Below are 16,144 nucleotides of genomic sequence, written 5' to 3' on the forward strand. Positions count from 1 at the left end.
TCCGCGTCCCTCCCGGCTGGATGGAGGCACACGGCGCGGATAAATGGGTTATTCCGTTCTCCTCGAGTGAAAACTCGCGCCGCCACAATCGACGGCGACGGCGACGGCTGCTGCTGCCTCGCCTCGCCTCGCCTCGCCTCGCCTCGCCTCGCCTCGCCTCGCCTCGCCTCGCCTCGCCTCGCCTCGCCTCGCCTCCGCGCCTCCGGAGCGACGTAGAGAATGATCACTTTCTTACGTCGCGCGAGATCGCTCGCGAGCACGAACGCGAGAGATCCGCGAATGAAATCATAAGGAGTATAACTTGACTCGCTGGCTTTTCAGTGAAATCCGCAAATTAAAGCGGGCGCTCCACTTTCTTCAAGCGTCCTTTCGTCGATTACTTTCTTACGTCGTAACACGCTCGAAGGCCTCCGCCGCCTCTCTCAGGATCAATCTTCGACTCGGCCGCGCGCGAGTTTCTTCGTCGCACCGTCAAAGGTTTTAGTCCTCTTAGTCGACGCGGAGAGTTCTCTCGACTAAGGTGGCCACCTTGAGAGCGATGCTTCCGCGCATGGGAACACCGTCATTGCGCGTCGCAAGAACCGCGTCTTTATTAATAGCCGACTAATAACTCGGGTGACTCGTACGAAACTCGATCTCGAGGACTTCGCCGGCTTCCTTCGCCTTCTTCGGTCGCAATTGTACGCCACGCGCGAAACATTGACGCGTACATGAAAAGAGAAAAGAATGCTCTACGTCACTGGGATTATTGTCTTTCCTCGGCGTCAAGCATATCTTTTCATCGCTCGAAAACGAGAAAATAGCAGCGGCGATATATCTGTACATGTAAGGTTATCGTCACCAGCATTATAGCGCAACACTCGTTGCAATTGTAATTAAAAACACCAATTACTTTTTCCTCAATGCATTGTTGCAGTCTGTCGGTCGGCGGCGGCAATGTTGTAACTCGCCTCCGCGGTGAGTAACCGCGCGCAATTCCTCCGTCCCTAAAATCCGCGCCGCGTGGATGTATACTAGTACTAGTACACTAGAGACGTACGAATCAAGAATTTTTTAATCAAGAATCGAATCGAATTACGTTAGATTCGATGCGATTTGAATTCGAATCAAATCGAATCTATGAAATTTCATTCGAATTCGAATCGAGTCGAATGAAATCGAATCGAATCATTAAAAAATTTAACATGACTTTAATTAAAGATGCAAATAATGATGGAAGATTTCAATATGAAAGTGAGTATTGATATTGTAATATCATCTTAAAGTAAACTATATATTTAAATATTTAAAGTAATTTATAATTAAGTTATTAATTATAAGCTGAGTTAATTACAAGTTAAGGGTCCAAAGATACACAGGCCCAGATGGCCCGTTTTGTAGCTGATGCGCGCAAACGCTAATGTATTTGATTCGTATTCGGATCTTCGCGGTTCGAAATTTCCGAATTATTCAGATTCGAATCATGGGGATTCGGATTCGAAACGAATCGAATTACATTAGATTCGTTGCGATTCGAATTCGAATCAAATCGAATCTATGAAATTTCATTCGAATTCGAATCGAGTCGAATGAAATCGAATCGAATCATTAAAAAATTTAACATGACTTTAATTAAACATGCAAATAATGATGGAAGATTTCAATATGAAAGTGAGTATTGATATTGTAATATCATCTTAAAGTAAACTATATATTTAAATATTTAAAGTAATTTATGATTAAGTTATTAATTATAAGTTGAGTTAATTACAAGTTAAGAGTCCAAACATACACAGGCCCAGATGGCCTGTTTTGTAGCTGATGCGCGCAAACGCTAATGTATTTGATTCGTATTCGGATCTTCGCGGTTCGAAATTTCCGAATTATTCGGATTCGAATCATGGGGATTCGGATTCGAAACGAATCGAATTACATTAGATTCGATGCGATTCGAATTCGAATCAAATTGAATCTATGAAATTTCATTCGAATTCGAATCGAGTCGAATGAAATCGAATCGAATCATTAAAAAATTTAACATGATTTTAATTAAAGATGCAAATAATGATGGAAGATTTCAATATGAAAGTGAGTATTGATATTGTAATATCATCTTAAAGTAAACTACATATTTAAATATTTAAAGTAATTTATAATTAAGTTATTAATTATAAGCTGAGTTAATTACAAGTTAAGGCTCCAAACATACACAGGTCCAGGTGGCCCGTTTTTAGCTGATGCGCGCAAACCCTAATGTATTTGATTCGTATTCGGATCTTCGCAGTTCGAAATTATTCCGAATTATTCGGATTCGAATCGAATTTGAATAGTTCGCACATCTCTAGTATACACTTCTGTAATTTACATGTCTAGATCCTGGAGAGAGATCCTATCGTGATAAGAGATTGATGCCGGCGCGTGAGACAACGTTGACGCGCGCGCGCGCGCGCTGCACGCATATCCCACCCTATTAATTTCATTCACTCTCCGGGCGCGAGCGCTGAGCGATTCTGCGCGGCGATAAATTTATCGCAATTACACGCCCAGCCCAGCAGCGCGTTGATAACGTCGTGCGCGCGTTCACTGTCTGCAGCGTGTAAATCCAGCGACAATTAGCCGGTCTAGCGCGATGCTAAAGGCAAGCGAGCGCGCTCCTCCGCTCTCGCGGATAATCCTCCGCGCGGAGGATTCTCACCCCCGTTTTCTCGCGAGTCGCTCGCTCGCGGCCTTTAATTAGACGTCTGTGCTACCAGCGGAGCGGAGGAGCAATTCTCCGCGCGCGCGCGCGCGCGTGCATCTCGGAAGTAACAGTATCGCTTTTTATAAGGCCGTCTCGTCGAGTCGACTCGGATTGGTGCCGCCCCCGGGGGCACCGACGACGGGGCTACAGCGTGTCTCAAAAATGCGCATCCGGCACGTCCGGACACGTCAATCTGCGAAACGACCAGTGTGCGTCGAAGCGATCGTGACACACAGCCGCGCGCGGAAGGGGGGAATCTTATTGTCGAGACGCTAATAATGACGCCTTAATAGAGGCGTTTAAGCGCTGCCCTCAGCGCTCAGAGCGCTGAGTCCGAGGAGACCTTTAAACCTTCTCGCTTCCGAATGGACTCTCTCCCTCTCTCTCTCTCTCTCTCTCTCTCTCTCTCTCTCTGCCGCTCGCTCGTTTGTTCTCTCGTTCTCGCGTCGCCCGGTTTAAAAGCCATCGTGCCCCGACCTGTGCGTGAACGCACACGTTGCCGCATTGTGTGTCCCCCGGTCTGTATACGCGTAAGAGCATGCGGCGACGCATAATTTAACGCGTGCACGCACGAGAGTGCGGCGATACTCTCTCAGCTCGACTCACGCTGACCAGCCTCAGTCAGGCCTTGTTCCTCCATTGTCCGCGAGATCGTCCGCGAAGAATGCATTCGTGACGCTCGGCCACAGTCGGCGTGCACGTGGCCGTCTCTCTCAGCGATCACTCCACTATCCCGGCACTATCAGGTGGTGCACCTGATACCTGATAATCCCGTCGAGGACGATTGTTTTGACTTGCCGAGCGGCCGACTCTGGCGCAATGCGCGCGCGCGAGAAACAAAGATTCCACGAGCAAAGGCTATCGATCGCGAGCGTTATTTCGACGATAAGTAGGCTCAAAAAATATTATTGAGCGCTGCGAGGCTCTCCGCATTAATACCGCCGCCGGAGAGGTCCGCAGGTTATCGGCGGCCGAAGGACCCCGATACCTCTGACCCGTGTCAGAGGTCGCTCGATGAGAGCGCGCGGGACGAAGTTGTTCGCTCGAGAAATCACGTCGGGACAGATAGAGCGCGACGGGCGCCGTGACTTTTCCTTTCTTCGCGCACGGATCGGAATCGTGCCCTATCTCGGCTCGCTTTTCGTTTCTCCGCCGAAACGAGTGCGATAAATCGGCCGGCGCACGTGTCGGCGCCGTGTCGGGGCGAAATTTCCAGGCGTCTTGCGACCACCGCAAAGTCGCTCTCTCGAAACTGTCGCTAGCGGTGAACGTGAGCGTTTATTCGCACGTACAGATGCATTTACATTTACCACGCAATATAAGCGAGAACCACCGCCTTTGAAGGAGAAAGAAAGAGAGAAATGATCACATTCGCTGATCTCGCTGTGCGAGATGTAAATTTTCGCCCTCGAGCTTCCACGCGAGTTCGTCCCGCAAATTTGTGTATTTATGCGCCAATGGGGAGTGCTGCACTCCTGGCTTTCGCACGCAATTTTCATGTGTCTCTCCCGTCTCAGGCGATTGTACATATCACGATTATATAAATCACGATATCGAATTTGAATTAAATCCAAATCGAGGAGCGTGCAAGCCGTTGTTTCCTGCGGGGCAATTTTCAATCCCACCCGTCGATTAACGCGCGCGTACTCAGAGCCGCGCATTGTTCATTATCGCGCGCGCGACGAGAACCAGACCAGGGATTTGCGTTAAAACGCGAGCGGACGGTAGTACACCGTCGATGAGTTTCCTACAAAAAAGAAGGAAAGATAATTCGCACTCGTATCTCTGTCTGTCTCTTCTCTCCGATGACGGTGCGTCGACGACGCGCGACGGAAAGATCGATCTGTACGCGACTTTTCCATCAGCCGCGACTCATAATTGCGCGGAAGCGGAGGGTTTTCCGTCGGCGCATCCTGCGCGCGTTACGTACACAATAGCGCATTCGACGCCATGTGGGAACATTAGGCGCTGGTTTCTTTTCGCTTGTTACCTGGCCATTGTACCCATAATACTTGTATTACTCGCGCAGGCTGTGTGTGAGACAGCGGCCGCTCGCGCTCGCGCTTCTGTCCGCTGCAGATATATTTAAAGGCGGATTTAGAGCGGAAAGAACAAGGAAACATTGTTGCGTACCTAAACGAGCGAGCGGATCAGCAGCGTCGAGAGTTTTAACGAACACGAGTGTCGAACGGCATTAATGAGCCGAGTGAAAATAGGTCGAACGCGCGCGTTCGGCTGTGGAACGTAAGAGAGGGAGAGAGAGAGAGAGAGAGAGAGAGAGAGAGAGAGAGAGAGAGAGAGAGAGAGAGAGAGAGAGCGAGAGAGAGAGAGAGAGAGAGAAAGAGAGAGAGAGAGAGAGAGAGAGAGGAAAAGAGAATACGTGAAATGTAGAAATAGAAAATTTTCACGAGAGGACTCGGCCGAGTAGCATCGCGAATGTGTTTCGAGAGATCGGATCGGATCGCAGCGCAGCGCGATGGAAAGTGAACGAGGCAGCGTGAATTAAACGAGAGAATATGCCGCGTCGTCTCATACAAACATCGGGCAAGAAGTCCTCGCCGTAAAAGGTTGGAGCTGTCGCGATGGCCGACCATGTGGGTCATGACCCACAAGAGATTTTTATTCCTTTTCTTTCACTCGCCTTTCCGTTTTTCTTCTAAACAGCCCGACACGTCGACGAAGGGGCGACGGGCCGCGGCGCGTCGCGACGGCCACCCGGGAGAGAGAAAGTGCGGCTGACTATTTTCTAATTGACCGCATCCGCCGGAAAAATAGTTTACCTCGCTAAATGTATAGTCATTCGGCGGCGGTGGCGGCGGCGCCTGGTTAGCGTGGCCCGTGGATTCTCGCTTAATGATTCGCGAAGAAATCCGCGCGAGTCTAACGCGCTTTTCCACTTTTTCACTCTTTCTATGCAAATTGCGTTCCACCGAGCGAATCGCGTCTCGTCTCGAGATTTGTTCTTATTTTTTCGAATGAAAGTTGTCTCCGTGAAAGAATGTCTCTAATTATAATCCCGCCTAGCACACTCTCTCTCTCTCTCTCTCTCTCCGGCCGCTCGTGCTCGTCTCTTTGGCACGCTCGAATCTCGCAGTCGCGAATCTTTTATTCGCAGCTGATAGATAAGCTGTTTCGGCATTCGATATCCTGGATTTTTATTTCGAGCGGACATAAAGGTGACGAGAGAGAGAGAGAGAGAGAGAGAGAGAGAGAGAGAGAGAGAGAGAGAGAGAGAGAGATATGGCATGTCAGAAGTGTTCAATCAATGAGCAAATAGCGCAATCGAATTTTTGATCGTACGAAATCGGCTACCTCTCTCTCTACCCCCCCCCCCCTTTGTTACAAAAAGGGGAGATGACGACGTTCCGCGCGCACTCGGTGCAGTTTGCTTGGAACGGGCGTTCCATTAATCCGTCAAGCGGCCGGATCTACCGGGCAGGCAGAGATTGAATTAACAGCGATACTAATTGACCGGCATCGCCAGCAGTGACCAGCTGCTGCTGCGGCGGCCGCAGCGAGACACGATTGTCTCGTTGACGGTGGGGGAGTTTCACCTTGAACGTTATGCAACCCGCTGTCAACGTGTGCTGCACGGCTGTACCCGCGCGCGTATACGGGCGCACAGCGCGGCGGGGCCAGATGACATTTTTTGGTTGAAAATTCTCTAGAGACTTGAATTTCCAACCGATCATCGACACCGATGGATGAGGGGTTGATCCTGAATAAATTCCAAAGAGATCTGTCTAGTCGAAACTTTGGAAAAATTATCGATTCAGGGTTCATGGGTTTAGGGTTTGTCTTCAAAGTTTCGAGGCTCGAGCTTAATGTTTTACAGCTGAATATTCAACGTCGAGTATTATTAGGTTCTCGAGCTATGGCTAGATTGGGTTCTCGGACTATTTGGGGCTCTTAATACATAGGCAGTCTGAAAAGTTCTCGGCCTAACAATGGAAGAAAATATTTTTTTGCCGTGAAATATATTTTATTTTTCAATATAATCTCCTAAAACTTCAATACATTTATTCCAACGTTTTTCCAATAATTCAATACCATTATTAAAGTGTGATTCCGGAAGGTCTGCAAAATATCCATCCGCGGCTGCAATAGCTTCGTCATTTGATGTAAAATGCTTTCCAGCCAGGAATTTTTTCAGGTTTGGAAACCTGATAATAGTCAGAGGGAGCCAAATCTGGTGGATACGCTGGATGTTCAAGCAATTCGTACTTTAATTCGTTGAATTTTGCCATTGTCAAAACACTTGTGTGAACACGTGCATTGTCTTGATGGAAAACGATTCTTTTCTTCTTTAAAGCAGGTTCTTTTCTCACGAATTTTTGCATCCAATAGATCCAAAAGATTACAATAATATTCAGAGTTAATCGTTTTATCTTTCTGAAGATAATCGATCAACAAAACACCTTTGTAATCCCAAAAAACTGTTGCCATAACCTTTCCTGCTGATGGAACCGTCTTTGCCTTCTTTGGTGCACGTACACTTCAATCTGCACGTGGCTTCAATCCATTGTTTCGACTGTTCTTTTCGCTCTGGTGTATAGTGGTGGATCCAAGTTTCATCAACAGTTATGAAACGACGCTTGAAATCCATTTTCCGTTTTGCTTAAAACGATCCAAACACGCTTGAGAAATACGCATTCGAATGCATTTTTGGTCAATTGTTAGCAAATGCGGCACTCATCTTGCGCAAAGCTTTTTCATATGTAATTCTTCATGCAAAATATTTCCAATTCGTTCTTTTGAGATGCTTATGGCCTCAGCTATTTCACGCATTTTCACTCGCCGGTCATCTAACACCATATCATGGACTTGTTGAATGTTTTGTGGTGTTGTAGCAGTTTTTGCCGACAACCTTCGCATGGATCATCTTCGAGGCTTGTACGACCAGATTTAAAAAGAGCAGCCCATTTTTTCACAGTGGAAAGTGAAGGTGATGCATCTTTATACACTTTTAACAATTTCGGATGAATTTCTGTTGGTGTTAAACCATCCAAAACAAAGAATTTAATCACTGCACGATATTCAATTTTTTTTTCCATTTTAAAAAAGACAATGACACGTCAATGTTAAACTGGTGCTACTACTCGAATGACTTGACAGACCGAAATTAAATTTTTTATGGGTTTATATCAGGGATGCCACTTTCCAATACAATTATAGTTTGACAATTTCTAATGCCATCTATGTGTCAGGCCGAGAACTTTTCAGACTGCCCGTATATACGGCTTCATGCATCCACGAACTGAAAAGTTCTCGGATTGATAGATTCCTAGGTTGATGGGCTTAAGACTCAAGATCTCTCGGTTTTGTGCTTAACGGGTCTATATTTGATGTTTTTGTATTTTGGGCATATGAGTTTTGGGTTGATGAGTTTCTGCTTCAAAATCGATAAATCTCGAGGTGTCTGTTGATTGGTTTCATAGTTTCAATCCGCTGAATACGCTATTAGATAGAAATAAGTGTCGAATGATGAATATTTCACAAGTTTCTCGCGTTTAACGATAATTTTTCCTCTTTTGGGGCTAGTAATTCGAGAAAAGAATATTTCTTTTAATTTTGGCAAGACAGATCTCTTCGGAATTTATTCAGGATCAACCTCATCCATTGGTGCCGATGATCGGTTGGAAATTCAGGTCTCTAGAGAATTCGAACCAAAAAATCTCATCTGCACTGATAGAAAAATATAGTTGAATCAACTATAATATCACTATATTTTATAGTTAATTTTGGCGTCAACCATATTTTTATAGTTCGTGGAACCTGCAAAATATAGTAAAATAAACACAAACATATAGTCAATAATTGTCTTAAATAATTGTTTAATTACCACCACATTATATGGTATTTTCTTATTCACAAATATGTGAGATTTAATATTCATGTAGTTACAGTTACATCTGTCATCATTTAGTAAATATTTCTAGTAATATTGATTATATAAAAGAGTTACTTTACCTACAATTTTATATTTGTATCCATACAATAATTTTAATTTAACTTACTATAATTCTTAGTAAAAATATTATATGGTTGGTTATGCCTATATCGTAATTATTACCGATATTACGGTAATATACCATATAGTTACTATAAATATGATATTTCGGACTATAATTTAGTTACTATATCATTACAGTTCCAAATATCATATACTTTTCTCTCAGTGTGCGGCCCCACTGTGGGGCGATGCGGAAGGTAGGTAGGTAGAGGTGCACACGTTAGGCGGTTTCGCACTTGTCATCTATTACGTACACCCGCGTGCCTAATGGTCGTCTAATGGTGCCGACGCGACGGCCGCGGCGTGTCGTCGACGGCGAACCGGGCAATTGCAAATTCCGCGAAAGCGTTCCTCGCGATCTACGCCGAGCATCTGTCGCCGACGCGATGGTTTTTCCTTCTTTTCTCGTCAACGACGTGTAACGGTCGCACAATGAAGCTATTAGATGAGCGACAGTTACCGTCGTTAATTCCTCGCCAGGAAAAACCTGCCCGGGTCGCGAGGCTCAGCAGCCGTTACACGACTGGCGAACGCACGCGGTCGGTGTCGTTGTCAGCTGGGGGGTCACCTTTGCCTCGCTCGTTTGCTTCGCAAACGTAGCTCAAGATCTTGCACGGATTTTGCTCGCAAAGTGAACTGATAATTTCCCAAGCACATTTCCCAAGAGATGCCTCAAAATGTATAAAAATTAGAATCTGAAAGAAACAGCAAGAAGCCTTCATCGAAGGCCGTTTACGCGTCTTTAAAATATCGCTTGATCCTTTCACTGCTAAATTAACTTCCTTTGAAAAATTATTAAAATATTTGGTAGTCCTACGTTTTCTGGTAGTCCTACGTACGCTGATTACGAACCTAAAGTCAGATTTGCAAAATTCAAAATGGCAGCAAAACTCAATATGGCGATCATGATGTACAAAATGAAAATTTCAATTATTGTTAAATAATGACCGGGTCGTAGCAAGAATATATGATTCTAGACGATGGAACTCGATCGAGCTGGAAAAAATTTATGTGAGAAAATGTTCAATACTGCATATTTATGCTTACTAGAGATTAAACATTCATTTTTGAATAAAATAATATTAATAGTAAGGATAAGATGGAGATACAGAATTAAAAAGAGTAGGAAAATAGAGCTAAAAAGTGCAAAAAAATCAAATTTCGGCCGTTTTTGTAGAAATATTTGTTTATAAAAATAAATCTAACCTTCAAAAAAATACTGAAAAAGTATATAGTTTTGTACAACATCAAGCAAATATTTGGTGGAAAATTTCAGACCTCTACATTTCAGTACTCTCCGAGGAATCGATTTTTCCCTAAAAAAAAAAAGCATCTTTTTCAACTCTGATTTGTTATAAATAATCACAAATGAATAATTGGGTATAAAAACCTATTGGAGTATGTTGAACAACTATTCGGTTATCTGGAGAACTCTCAAGTCACCGATTAGTTCTTCAAAATTATGTGATTTACAACGCAAAATTGAATCAAGAAAAAGTCGGAAGTATACTTCCCACTAACAGGGAAAGCGTTAACTTTGTCAAGGTTGTCCGGGAATGATAATATAACAAAAGAACGCACGCACGTACGAACAACTCGAATTAATGCACTCGATGTGGACCGAGCGGAAAAATCGCCGATCGGACGCGAGCTTTCTCATTGACGAACGAAATTGGCGGCGAAAGTTGTCGACATTTGGCGCGGGAGGAGCGTGCATACTTATGATCGGGGCCGCAAGAAGCGACGTATGATTATTCATTATTCATGACGCGATTGTTCGCCGTAACTATACATTTTAATGCGTTGCAAATCAACCCCGGCGATTTAAATAATGTCAAAGTCGCGTCGAGAAACGAAACGCTCCGTCGTTTCGCTCCGTCGTTGTGTGCGCGCCGATGAAAAGGCGCTTTTTCATATTTGTCTTCCTTCGCAGTCACCTTTTCCGCTATGTTGCATGCGCACTGTGTTGTAACTCGCACTAATTGTCACTCATCCGGGGCCGCGGTCGGTAATCTTGCTCGAGTCACTCGAATCGGACTGTTACACTCGTATTCCATCGAGACCAAATTGTAAGTGCGACGTAATTGCATCTTCCTCTTGAGATTTGAAATCGCGTCGCGTATACCTGCGTATCGAGAGTACCGATGACTCCCAAAGTCGCGCATCACGGTAATTTAAAATATCGTCGCACTGCCCGGAAGTAAGCGCACAGACGCGACGTAATCTCGGGTTATGTGGAAAAAAGAAAAATTCAGGATAACAGGTCGATTAAGAAGACGAATGAACGTTAATAACGGTTTCGATCGTCACGGACGGAAGGTTCTCAATTTTTGCGTCGTCCGTCCGTCCGTTCGACGTCGCTGCTCCGTCTCTCGGGAAACGAGATCTCTTTTTCTTCTCTTTTCCCTCCAGAGAGGTAGAAAATAAACATATCGGGAATAGCACACGGCGATTTCTCGAGCCTCATCGCTCACGGTTAATTATTCGAAATAACGAAGTCGGCGGTACATCATCGATTAAATCGCTTCGCGCGCGCGCCTCTCTCTCTCTCTCTCTCTCTCTCTCTCTCGCTCTCCCGCTCGCTCGCGCATTTCCGCAAATTCAATCGACGCGGCGGACCTAACTTTTGCGTCATCGTTTATCACTCGGGCTTTTTCGCTTTTTTTCCCATCCCGGCCGTTTTTCATGTCCCGGTGCTGTATTACCACCACCGACACGCCGTCACGCCATTAACGCGTACACGCACACCGCGATATCCTTGGCGGATACCGCGCCAAGTCGTTCGGTAAGTAACGCGCCGCGCGCGCGCGCGCATCAGTTGCTGACAAACCACGTACGGCGGTTCATTAGCATACGCTTTTTGCGGCGCATCATTCCCGCGATCGAACGCTGCGAATAGATTGTCTCGAGCGTGATCGAGTCGAGTGATTATGCATGTGATGTGTAACACCGGCGCGAGCCGAGCCGAGCCGAGCCGAGCCGTGACATCGTGTACAATGTAACAATACGACGCACGTGAAATTAACGATCCTGCGTGTTTGTTGCTGGAAGTCTCCGACTTGCGGTGGACACGTCAAGGCATAAACGCGCGCGCGCGCCTTTTCCGCCTCGTGTCTATTTAAACGGCAATAACGCCGCGGTAATTACGCAATAAAATATATGCGCGAGCGCGCGCCTCTATCCGTTACGTTTCAACTCGTAAGGTAACGATGACTAATTGACCACGTTACATTCCACGCCAGCGACACGCTGGCTCACGAAGAAACCGCGCGCGCGCGCGCAGTTATTGTTTTTGCAACGTTCGTTTTAAGGCGGAACAATTGCGTGAATATTCTCTCCGCTTCGACTTGTTTCACTACCCCGTTAATGCCGCGCGGGCTCTTCCTCTCTCCCCTCTCACTTAAAACTGTCCTGTATGAGTTCCTTTTTGAGAGCCAAACGTGAGTTTGCCTCACATGTGCGAACCTCAACCGACGCTGTCGACTTCTTTCTCAACTGCCTTACAAATTTTGTGTATATTTGGACACGCGAGTATATATGTATGCGTTTACGCATATATATGGTATACTCTCCTTTCTGGTTTTGTATACTTTTATTTTATATTTATATTTCATATTAATTTTTTCTACTTAATTATCTACTTTTCTTGTAACTGTATATTTTTATTTTTCTCTTATTTTGTAATTTCCGCCTTCGCGCTTCAGGGGATCTCTTGTGCCAGAGCGCTTAATAAATGACGCTTCTCTCTCTCTCTCTCTCTCTCTCTCTCTCTCTCTCTCTCTCTCTCTCTCTCTTTCTTCCCCTTTACAAGTTGGAGCAATTTGAATGATTTACTCGAAGCGATTTAGGATTAATTAGTTTTATCGTACGAAAATAAAGCAAAGTCCGCAAAGTCGAACTCGGTGAATGCGAGAGGGAGAAAGTGATGGCGCTTAGCGAGCGTCCACGGCGCGAAAACCGGCGCGTCCACCGCTCCGTCTCGTCGCGTCGCGAGGAAATACTCTCTGTTGAAGGGAATTCCGATGAAACGTCACTCGCTTCTTAATGCGGCAAAAATCGCGGAGATGTGGAAAACGCGAAGTCGGCAGCGTCGGTTGAGGTTCGCATATGTGAGGCAAACTCACGTTTGGCTCCCAAAAAGGAACTCATACAGGACAGTTTTAAGTGAGAGGGGAGAGAGGAAGAGCCCGCGCGGCATTAACGGGGTAGTGAAACAAGTCGAAGCGGAGAAAATATTCACGCAATTGTTCCGCCTTAAAACGAACTTTGCAAAAACAATAACTGCGCGCGCGCGCAGTTTCTTCGTGAGCCAGCGTGTCGCGAACACGAGGAATCATCGTGCACGGCAGAAAAAAGCAAGACGGTCATTAAATGTCAACGGAATGAGATAAGTGGATAAAAAGCCACGCGTGCGCCCTGCTCCCTCTTTTCATTCCTCGCGAAATCGTTTATCCTCAAAACGTAACGATCTCGTCGCTCGCGACGAGAGAGAGAGAGAAAGAGAGAGAGGATCGAGTCGAGGGAGAGAGAGAGAAAGAGAGAGAGGAGGGAGGAAGGGAGGGAGGGAGGGAGAGAGAGAGAGAGAGAGAGAGAGAGAGAGAGAGAGAGAGAAAGAGAGACGTGTTACATTCTCGTTCGAGCAGAGAGACGATAATTAGAATACGCGGTCTCTGTCGCAAGGCGAGGGAGTTGCGTGGCGTTCGCGCGCGAAAACGCTTCCCGCGAGCGCGACGCAAGGCGTCCTTTGTGCGAGCGCACGCATTTTTTCCTCTTTGTGTCTCTGGGAGACGGCGCCGAGGATAGAGGATCCTTTCATTCGTCGTACACGTCGAGAACACGCGAACGATCGGCCCTGCCTTCGCCGTTCCCGCGACGCTTGGAATTTCGACGGGGCTGAACCCGCCCGTGTGAGAATGTGTCGCTCGCTGAGAATGCGCGCTTGAAAGGACCCGCTATCTACCTTGCCTCCTCCTCCCTCCCTCCCTCTCTCGAGCAACACACGCTGCACGTGTCACGCGTATGGGAGAGAGAGAGCTACGTGCGTGCACCCGTGACGGGTTGCGGTGACTTTTGTGTTGGTCTTCCTCCGCCGCCGCCTCCAGCTCTTCTCCTCCTCCTCCTTCTTCTTCTTCATTGTCGTCACCGCGACAACCGCTGGATGTCGAGCACTTCCGGGTAAAACGACCGTCGTATCGCGTTACATGACGGAAATGAGAATGTTTTCAACACCGATCGACCGACCTGGAAGACTCGTCCGCGATTGGCAATCATCAGAGGCTTATAGAAAAAGGAAGCAGGAAAAATGCCGGCTACTTATACGCGTGTGCTAGACCGCGACGCGTCCGTGCGATCGGTGTTATTAATAGCTAATTACAAGTCGGCGGGGCAAACACGACTGTGATCGTCGATTAAACGGCGATTAAGCGCCGATTATTGCCTAACGCCGAGGTGCACCGCCGCCTACGGTACCTCGGCCTGCCGCAAAAAGCAAGGTACTTTCCATTTTTCTTATCGCCTCGCGTTACACATAATCTAGTTGCGTAGTGTACGTGTATGTGTGTGTGTGTGTGTGTGCCTGTGTGTACGCGGATGTAAGTAGATAGGCAGGCACCTCTCTCGCATGTGCGATCTTGCGATCCTGCAAAGTCGCTACGCGCGCGCGCGGTCGTGCATGACGCCGCGACGGCGAGGGTTCTACTTTCTTCGATGGCCTCTCTCTTTCTCTCTCCCCCTCCCCCTCGCCCTCGCTCGTTCGGAATCGACTGTGGATCGGCGCCATCGAGCGTCGTATACGCAACGGGCCGCGCAGTAACACGTCATATACCGGCGGACTTATGTATTTAATAAACGCAGCCGAGTTCGCTTTCGCGTAATAAATTGTATGTAAGACGGCAACTTTTCCTGCTACGAGCTAAATCTTAACGGTACATCTCCTCGTTATGAAAGTCCCGCGAACAAGCCGCGCGGCGAGTGCAACCGCGCGACGTACTTTCACGATTCCCGGTTCGCGATTTCGATCGCCTCCGAACCGAAAGAAAAGACAGACAGAGACAGAGACAGGCAGAGATAGATAGATAGATAGATAGAGAGAGAGAAAGAGAGAGAGAGGGAGAGAGAGAGAGGGAGGGAGAGAGAGAGAGAGAGAGAGAGAGAGAGAGAGAGAGAGAGAGAGAGAGAGAGAGAGAGAAAGGAGAAGCAAAAGAAGAAACGACCGGTGTCAATCGCTAGCCAGTCCAATGGCCGTCCAATCGCCCGGCGATATCCTCCGGGAAGTCACGCAGTCATCGGAGTACGGGATACGTCGCCGACGCGGAGAAATGCGACGTTGGTCGTCTGTCATTATCCACGCCGAAAGTGTTGATTAGGGCGGCAAACACGCGCGTCGCATTTATCGACCACCTGAAGCAGAGCCAAGCCGGCTGGCGTTTCAGCGCCGATCTCTCGGCATCGTACATCCAAAAAAAGTATTCTATTTGTCCCAAGTGATTTTTTTCCCCATATTCTCATATTCTGAGCGAAGCCTCTTACAAAAGAAGGATTCCTCTTTCAATTGAAAGCGATTGAACTGTGAACCATTCATCTAAAATTTATCGGATATTATTCTGTTTTTCTCTTATTTCGAGAGGATTTCCTCTTGTATCAATTAATCCTCCTCTTGTGTGAAGAGGAATATGTTGACTCGAATGTTGGCTTCTTTCGTTCAGTCGTATTGTGTGTGTGTGTGTGTGTGTTGCTGTAATATATAACGAAGATAATTTACCCATATTTGGTCAAATACAGTTTACAATCTATTGCAACAAGTTGAATAATATATTCTTTCTTTTAACTATGCTTCATACAATCGGTTATGATGAACATCTTTGTAGCTATAAAGACCATAACAAAACTGTTTGGAAATTTACTTATTATGATGATTTCATTCATGCCTATTTATTGTAGAACTGGAGCCAGAAGTACATCTATGTACATATATATATATTACTTTTCGCTGTATATTATAATAATTTCTTCAGATTTACCAGTATAACCAGTAAGAATAAAGTACCGTAGGAATTAATAACAATCCTTTTGAGAAAAGATGAAATAATCTGTAAGAGGAAATTTATATTAAAATCAATCAGATTTGCATGATACATATAACATATGTATAATCCCTCCAACTTTGAGAATAATGTGTTTGTGATATTTTCCTCTTAATCTCAGAGGAATCCTCTTGAGGCCAAATATAAGAAATAAAATCGTCCAAAATTTCGATGATTCCGCTTGTTCTGAAATTCCTTTTTTTTTCGGTGGAATCGTAACCGCGCCGTCCTAGCATATACCTCTCGGTCCCATCTATAAATAGACGACCGCGCGAAAGTCGCTTTTGTCGCCGAAGACTTCCCTCCCCCGAGTGGTAAACGCTCTCACAC

At 46.1% G+C, this 16,144-nt stretch overlaps 1 protein-coding gene across 2 annotated transcripts in view; it reads left to right on the forward strand.

Annotated features, from left to right (window-relative positions):
• Positions 1–16,144, forward strand: part of LOC105185401 (PTB domain-containing engulfment adapter protein 1) — a 45,380-nt gene that overhangs the window by 16,970 nt on the left and 12,266 nt on the right. The window lies entirely within an intron of this gene.

The sequence above is a fragment of the Harpegnathos saltator genome, unplaced genomic scaffold, assembly GCF_003227715.2.
Source record: "Harpegnathos saltator strain DR-91 unplaced genomic scaffold, Hsal_v8.6 scaffold16, whole genome shotgun sequence".
Lineage (NCBI taxonomy): Eukaryota > Metazoa > Arthropoda > Insecta > Hymenoptera > Formicidae > Harpegnathos > Harpegnathos saltator.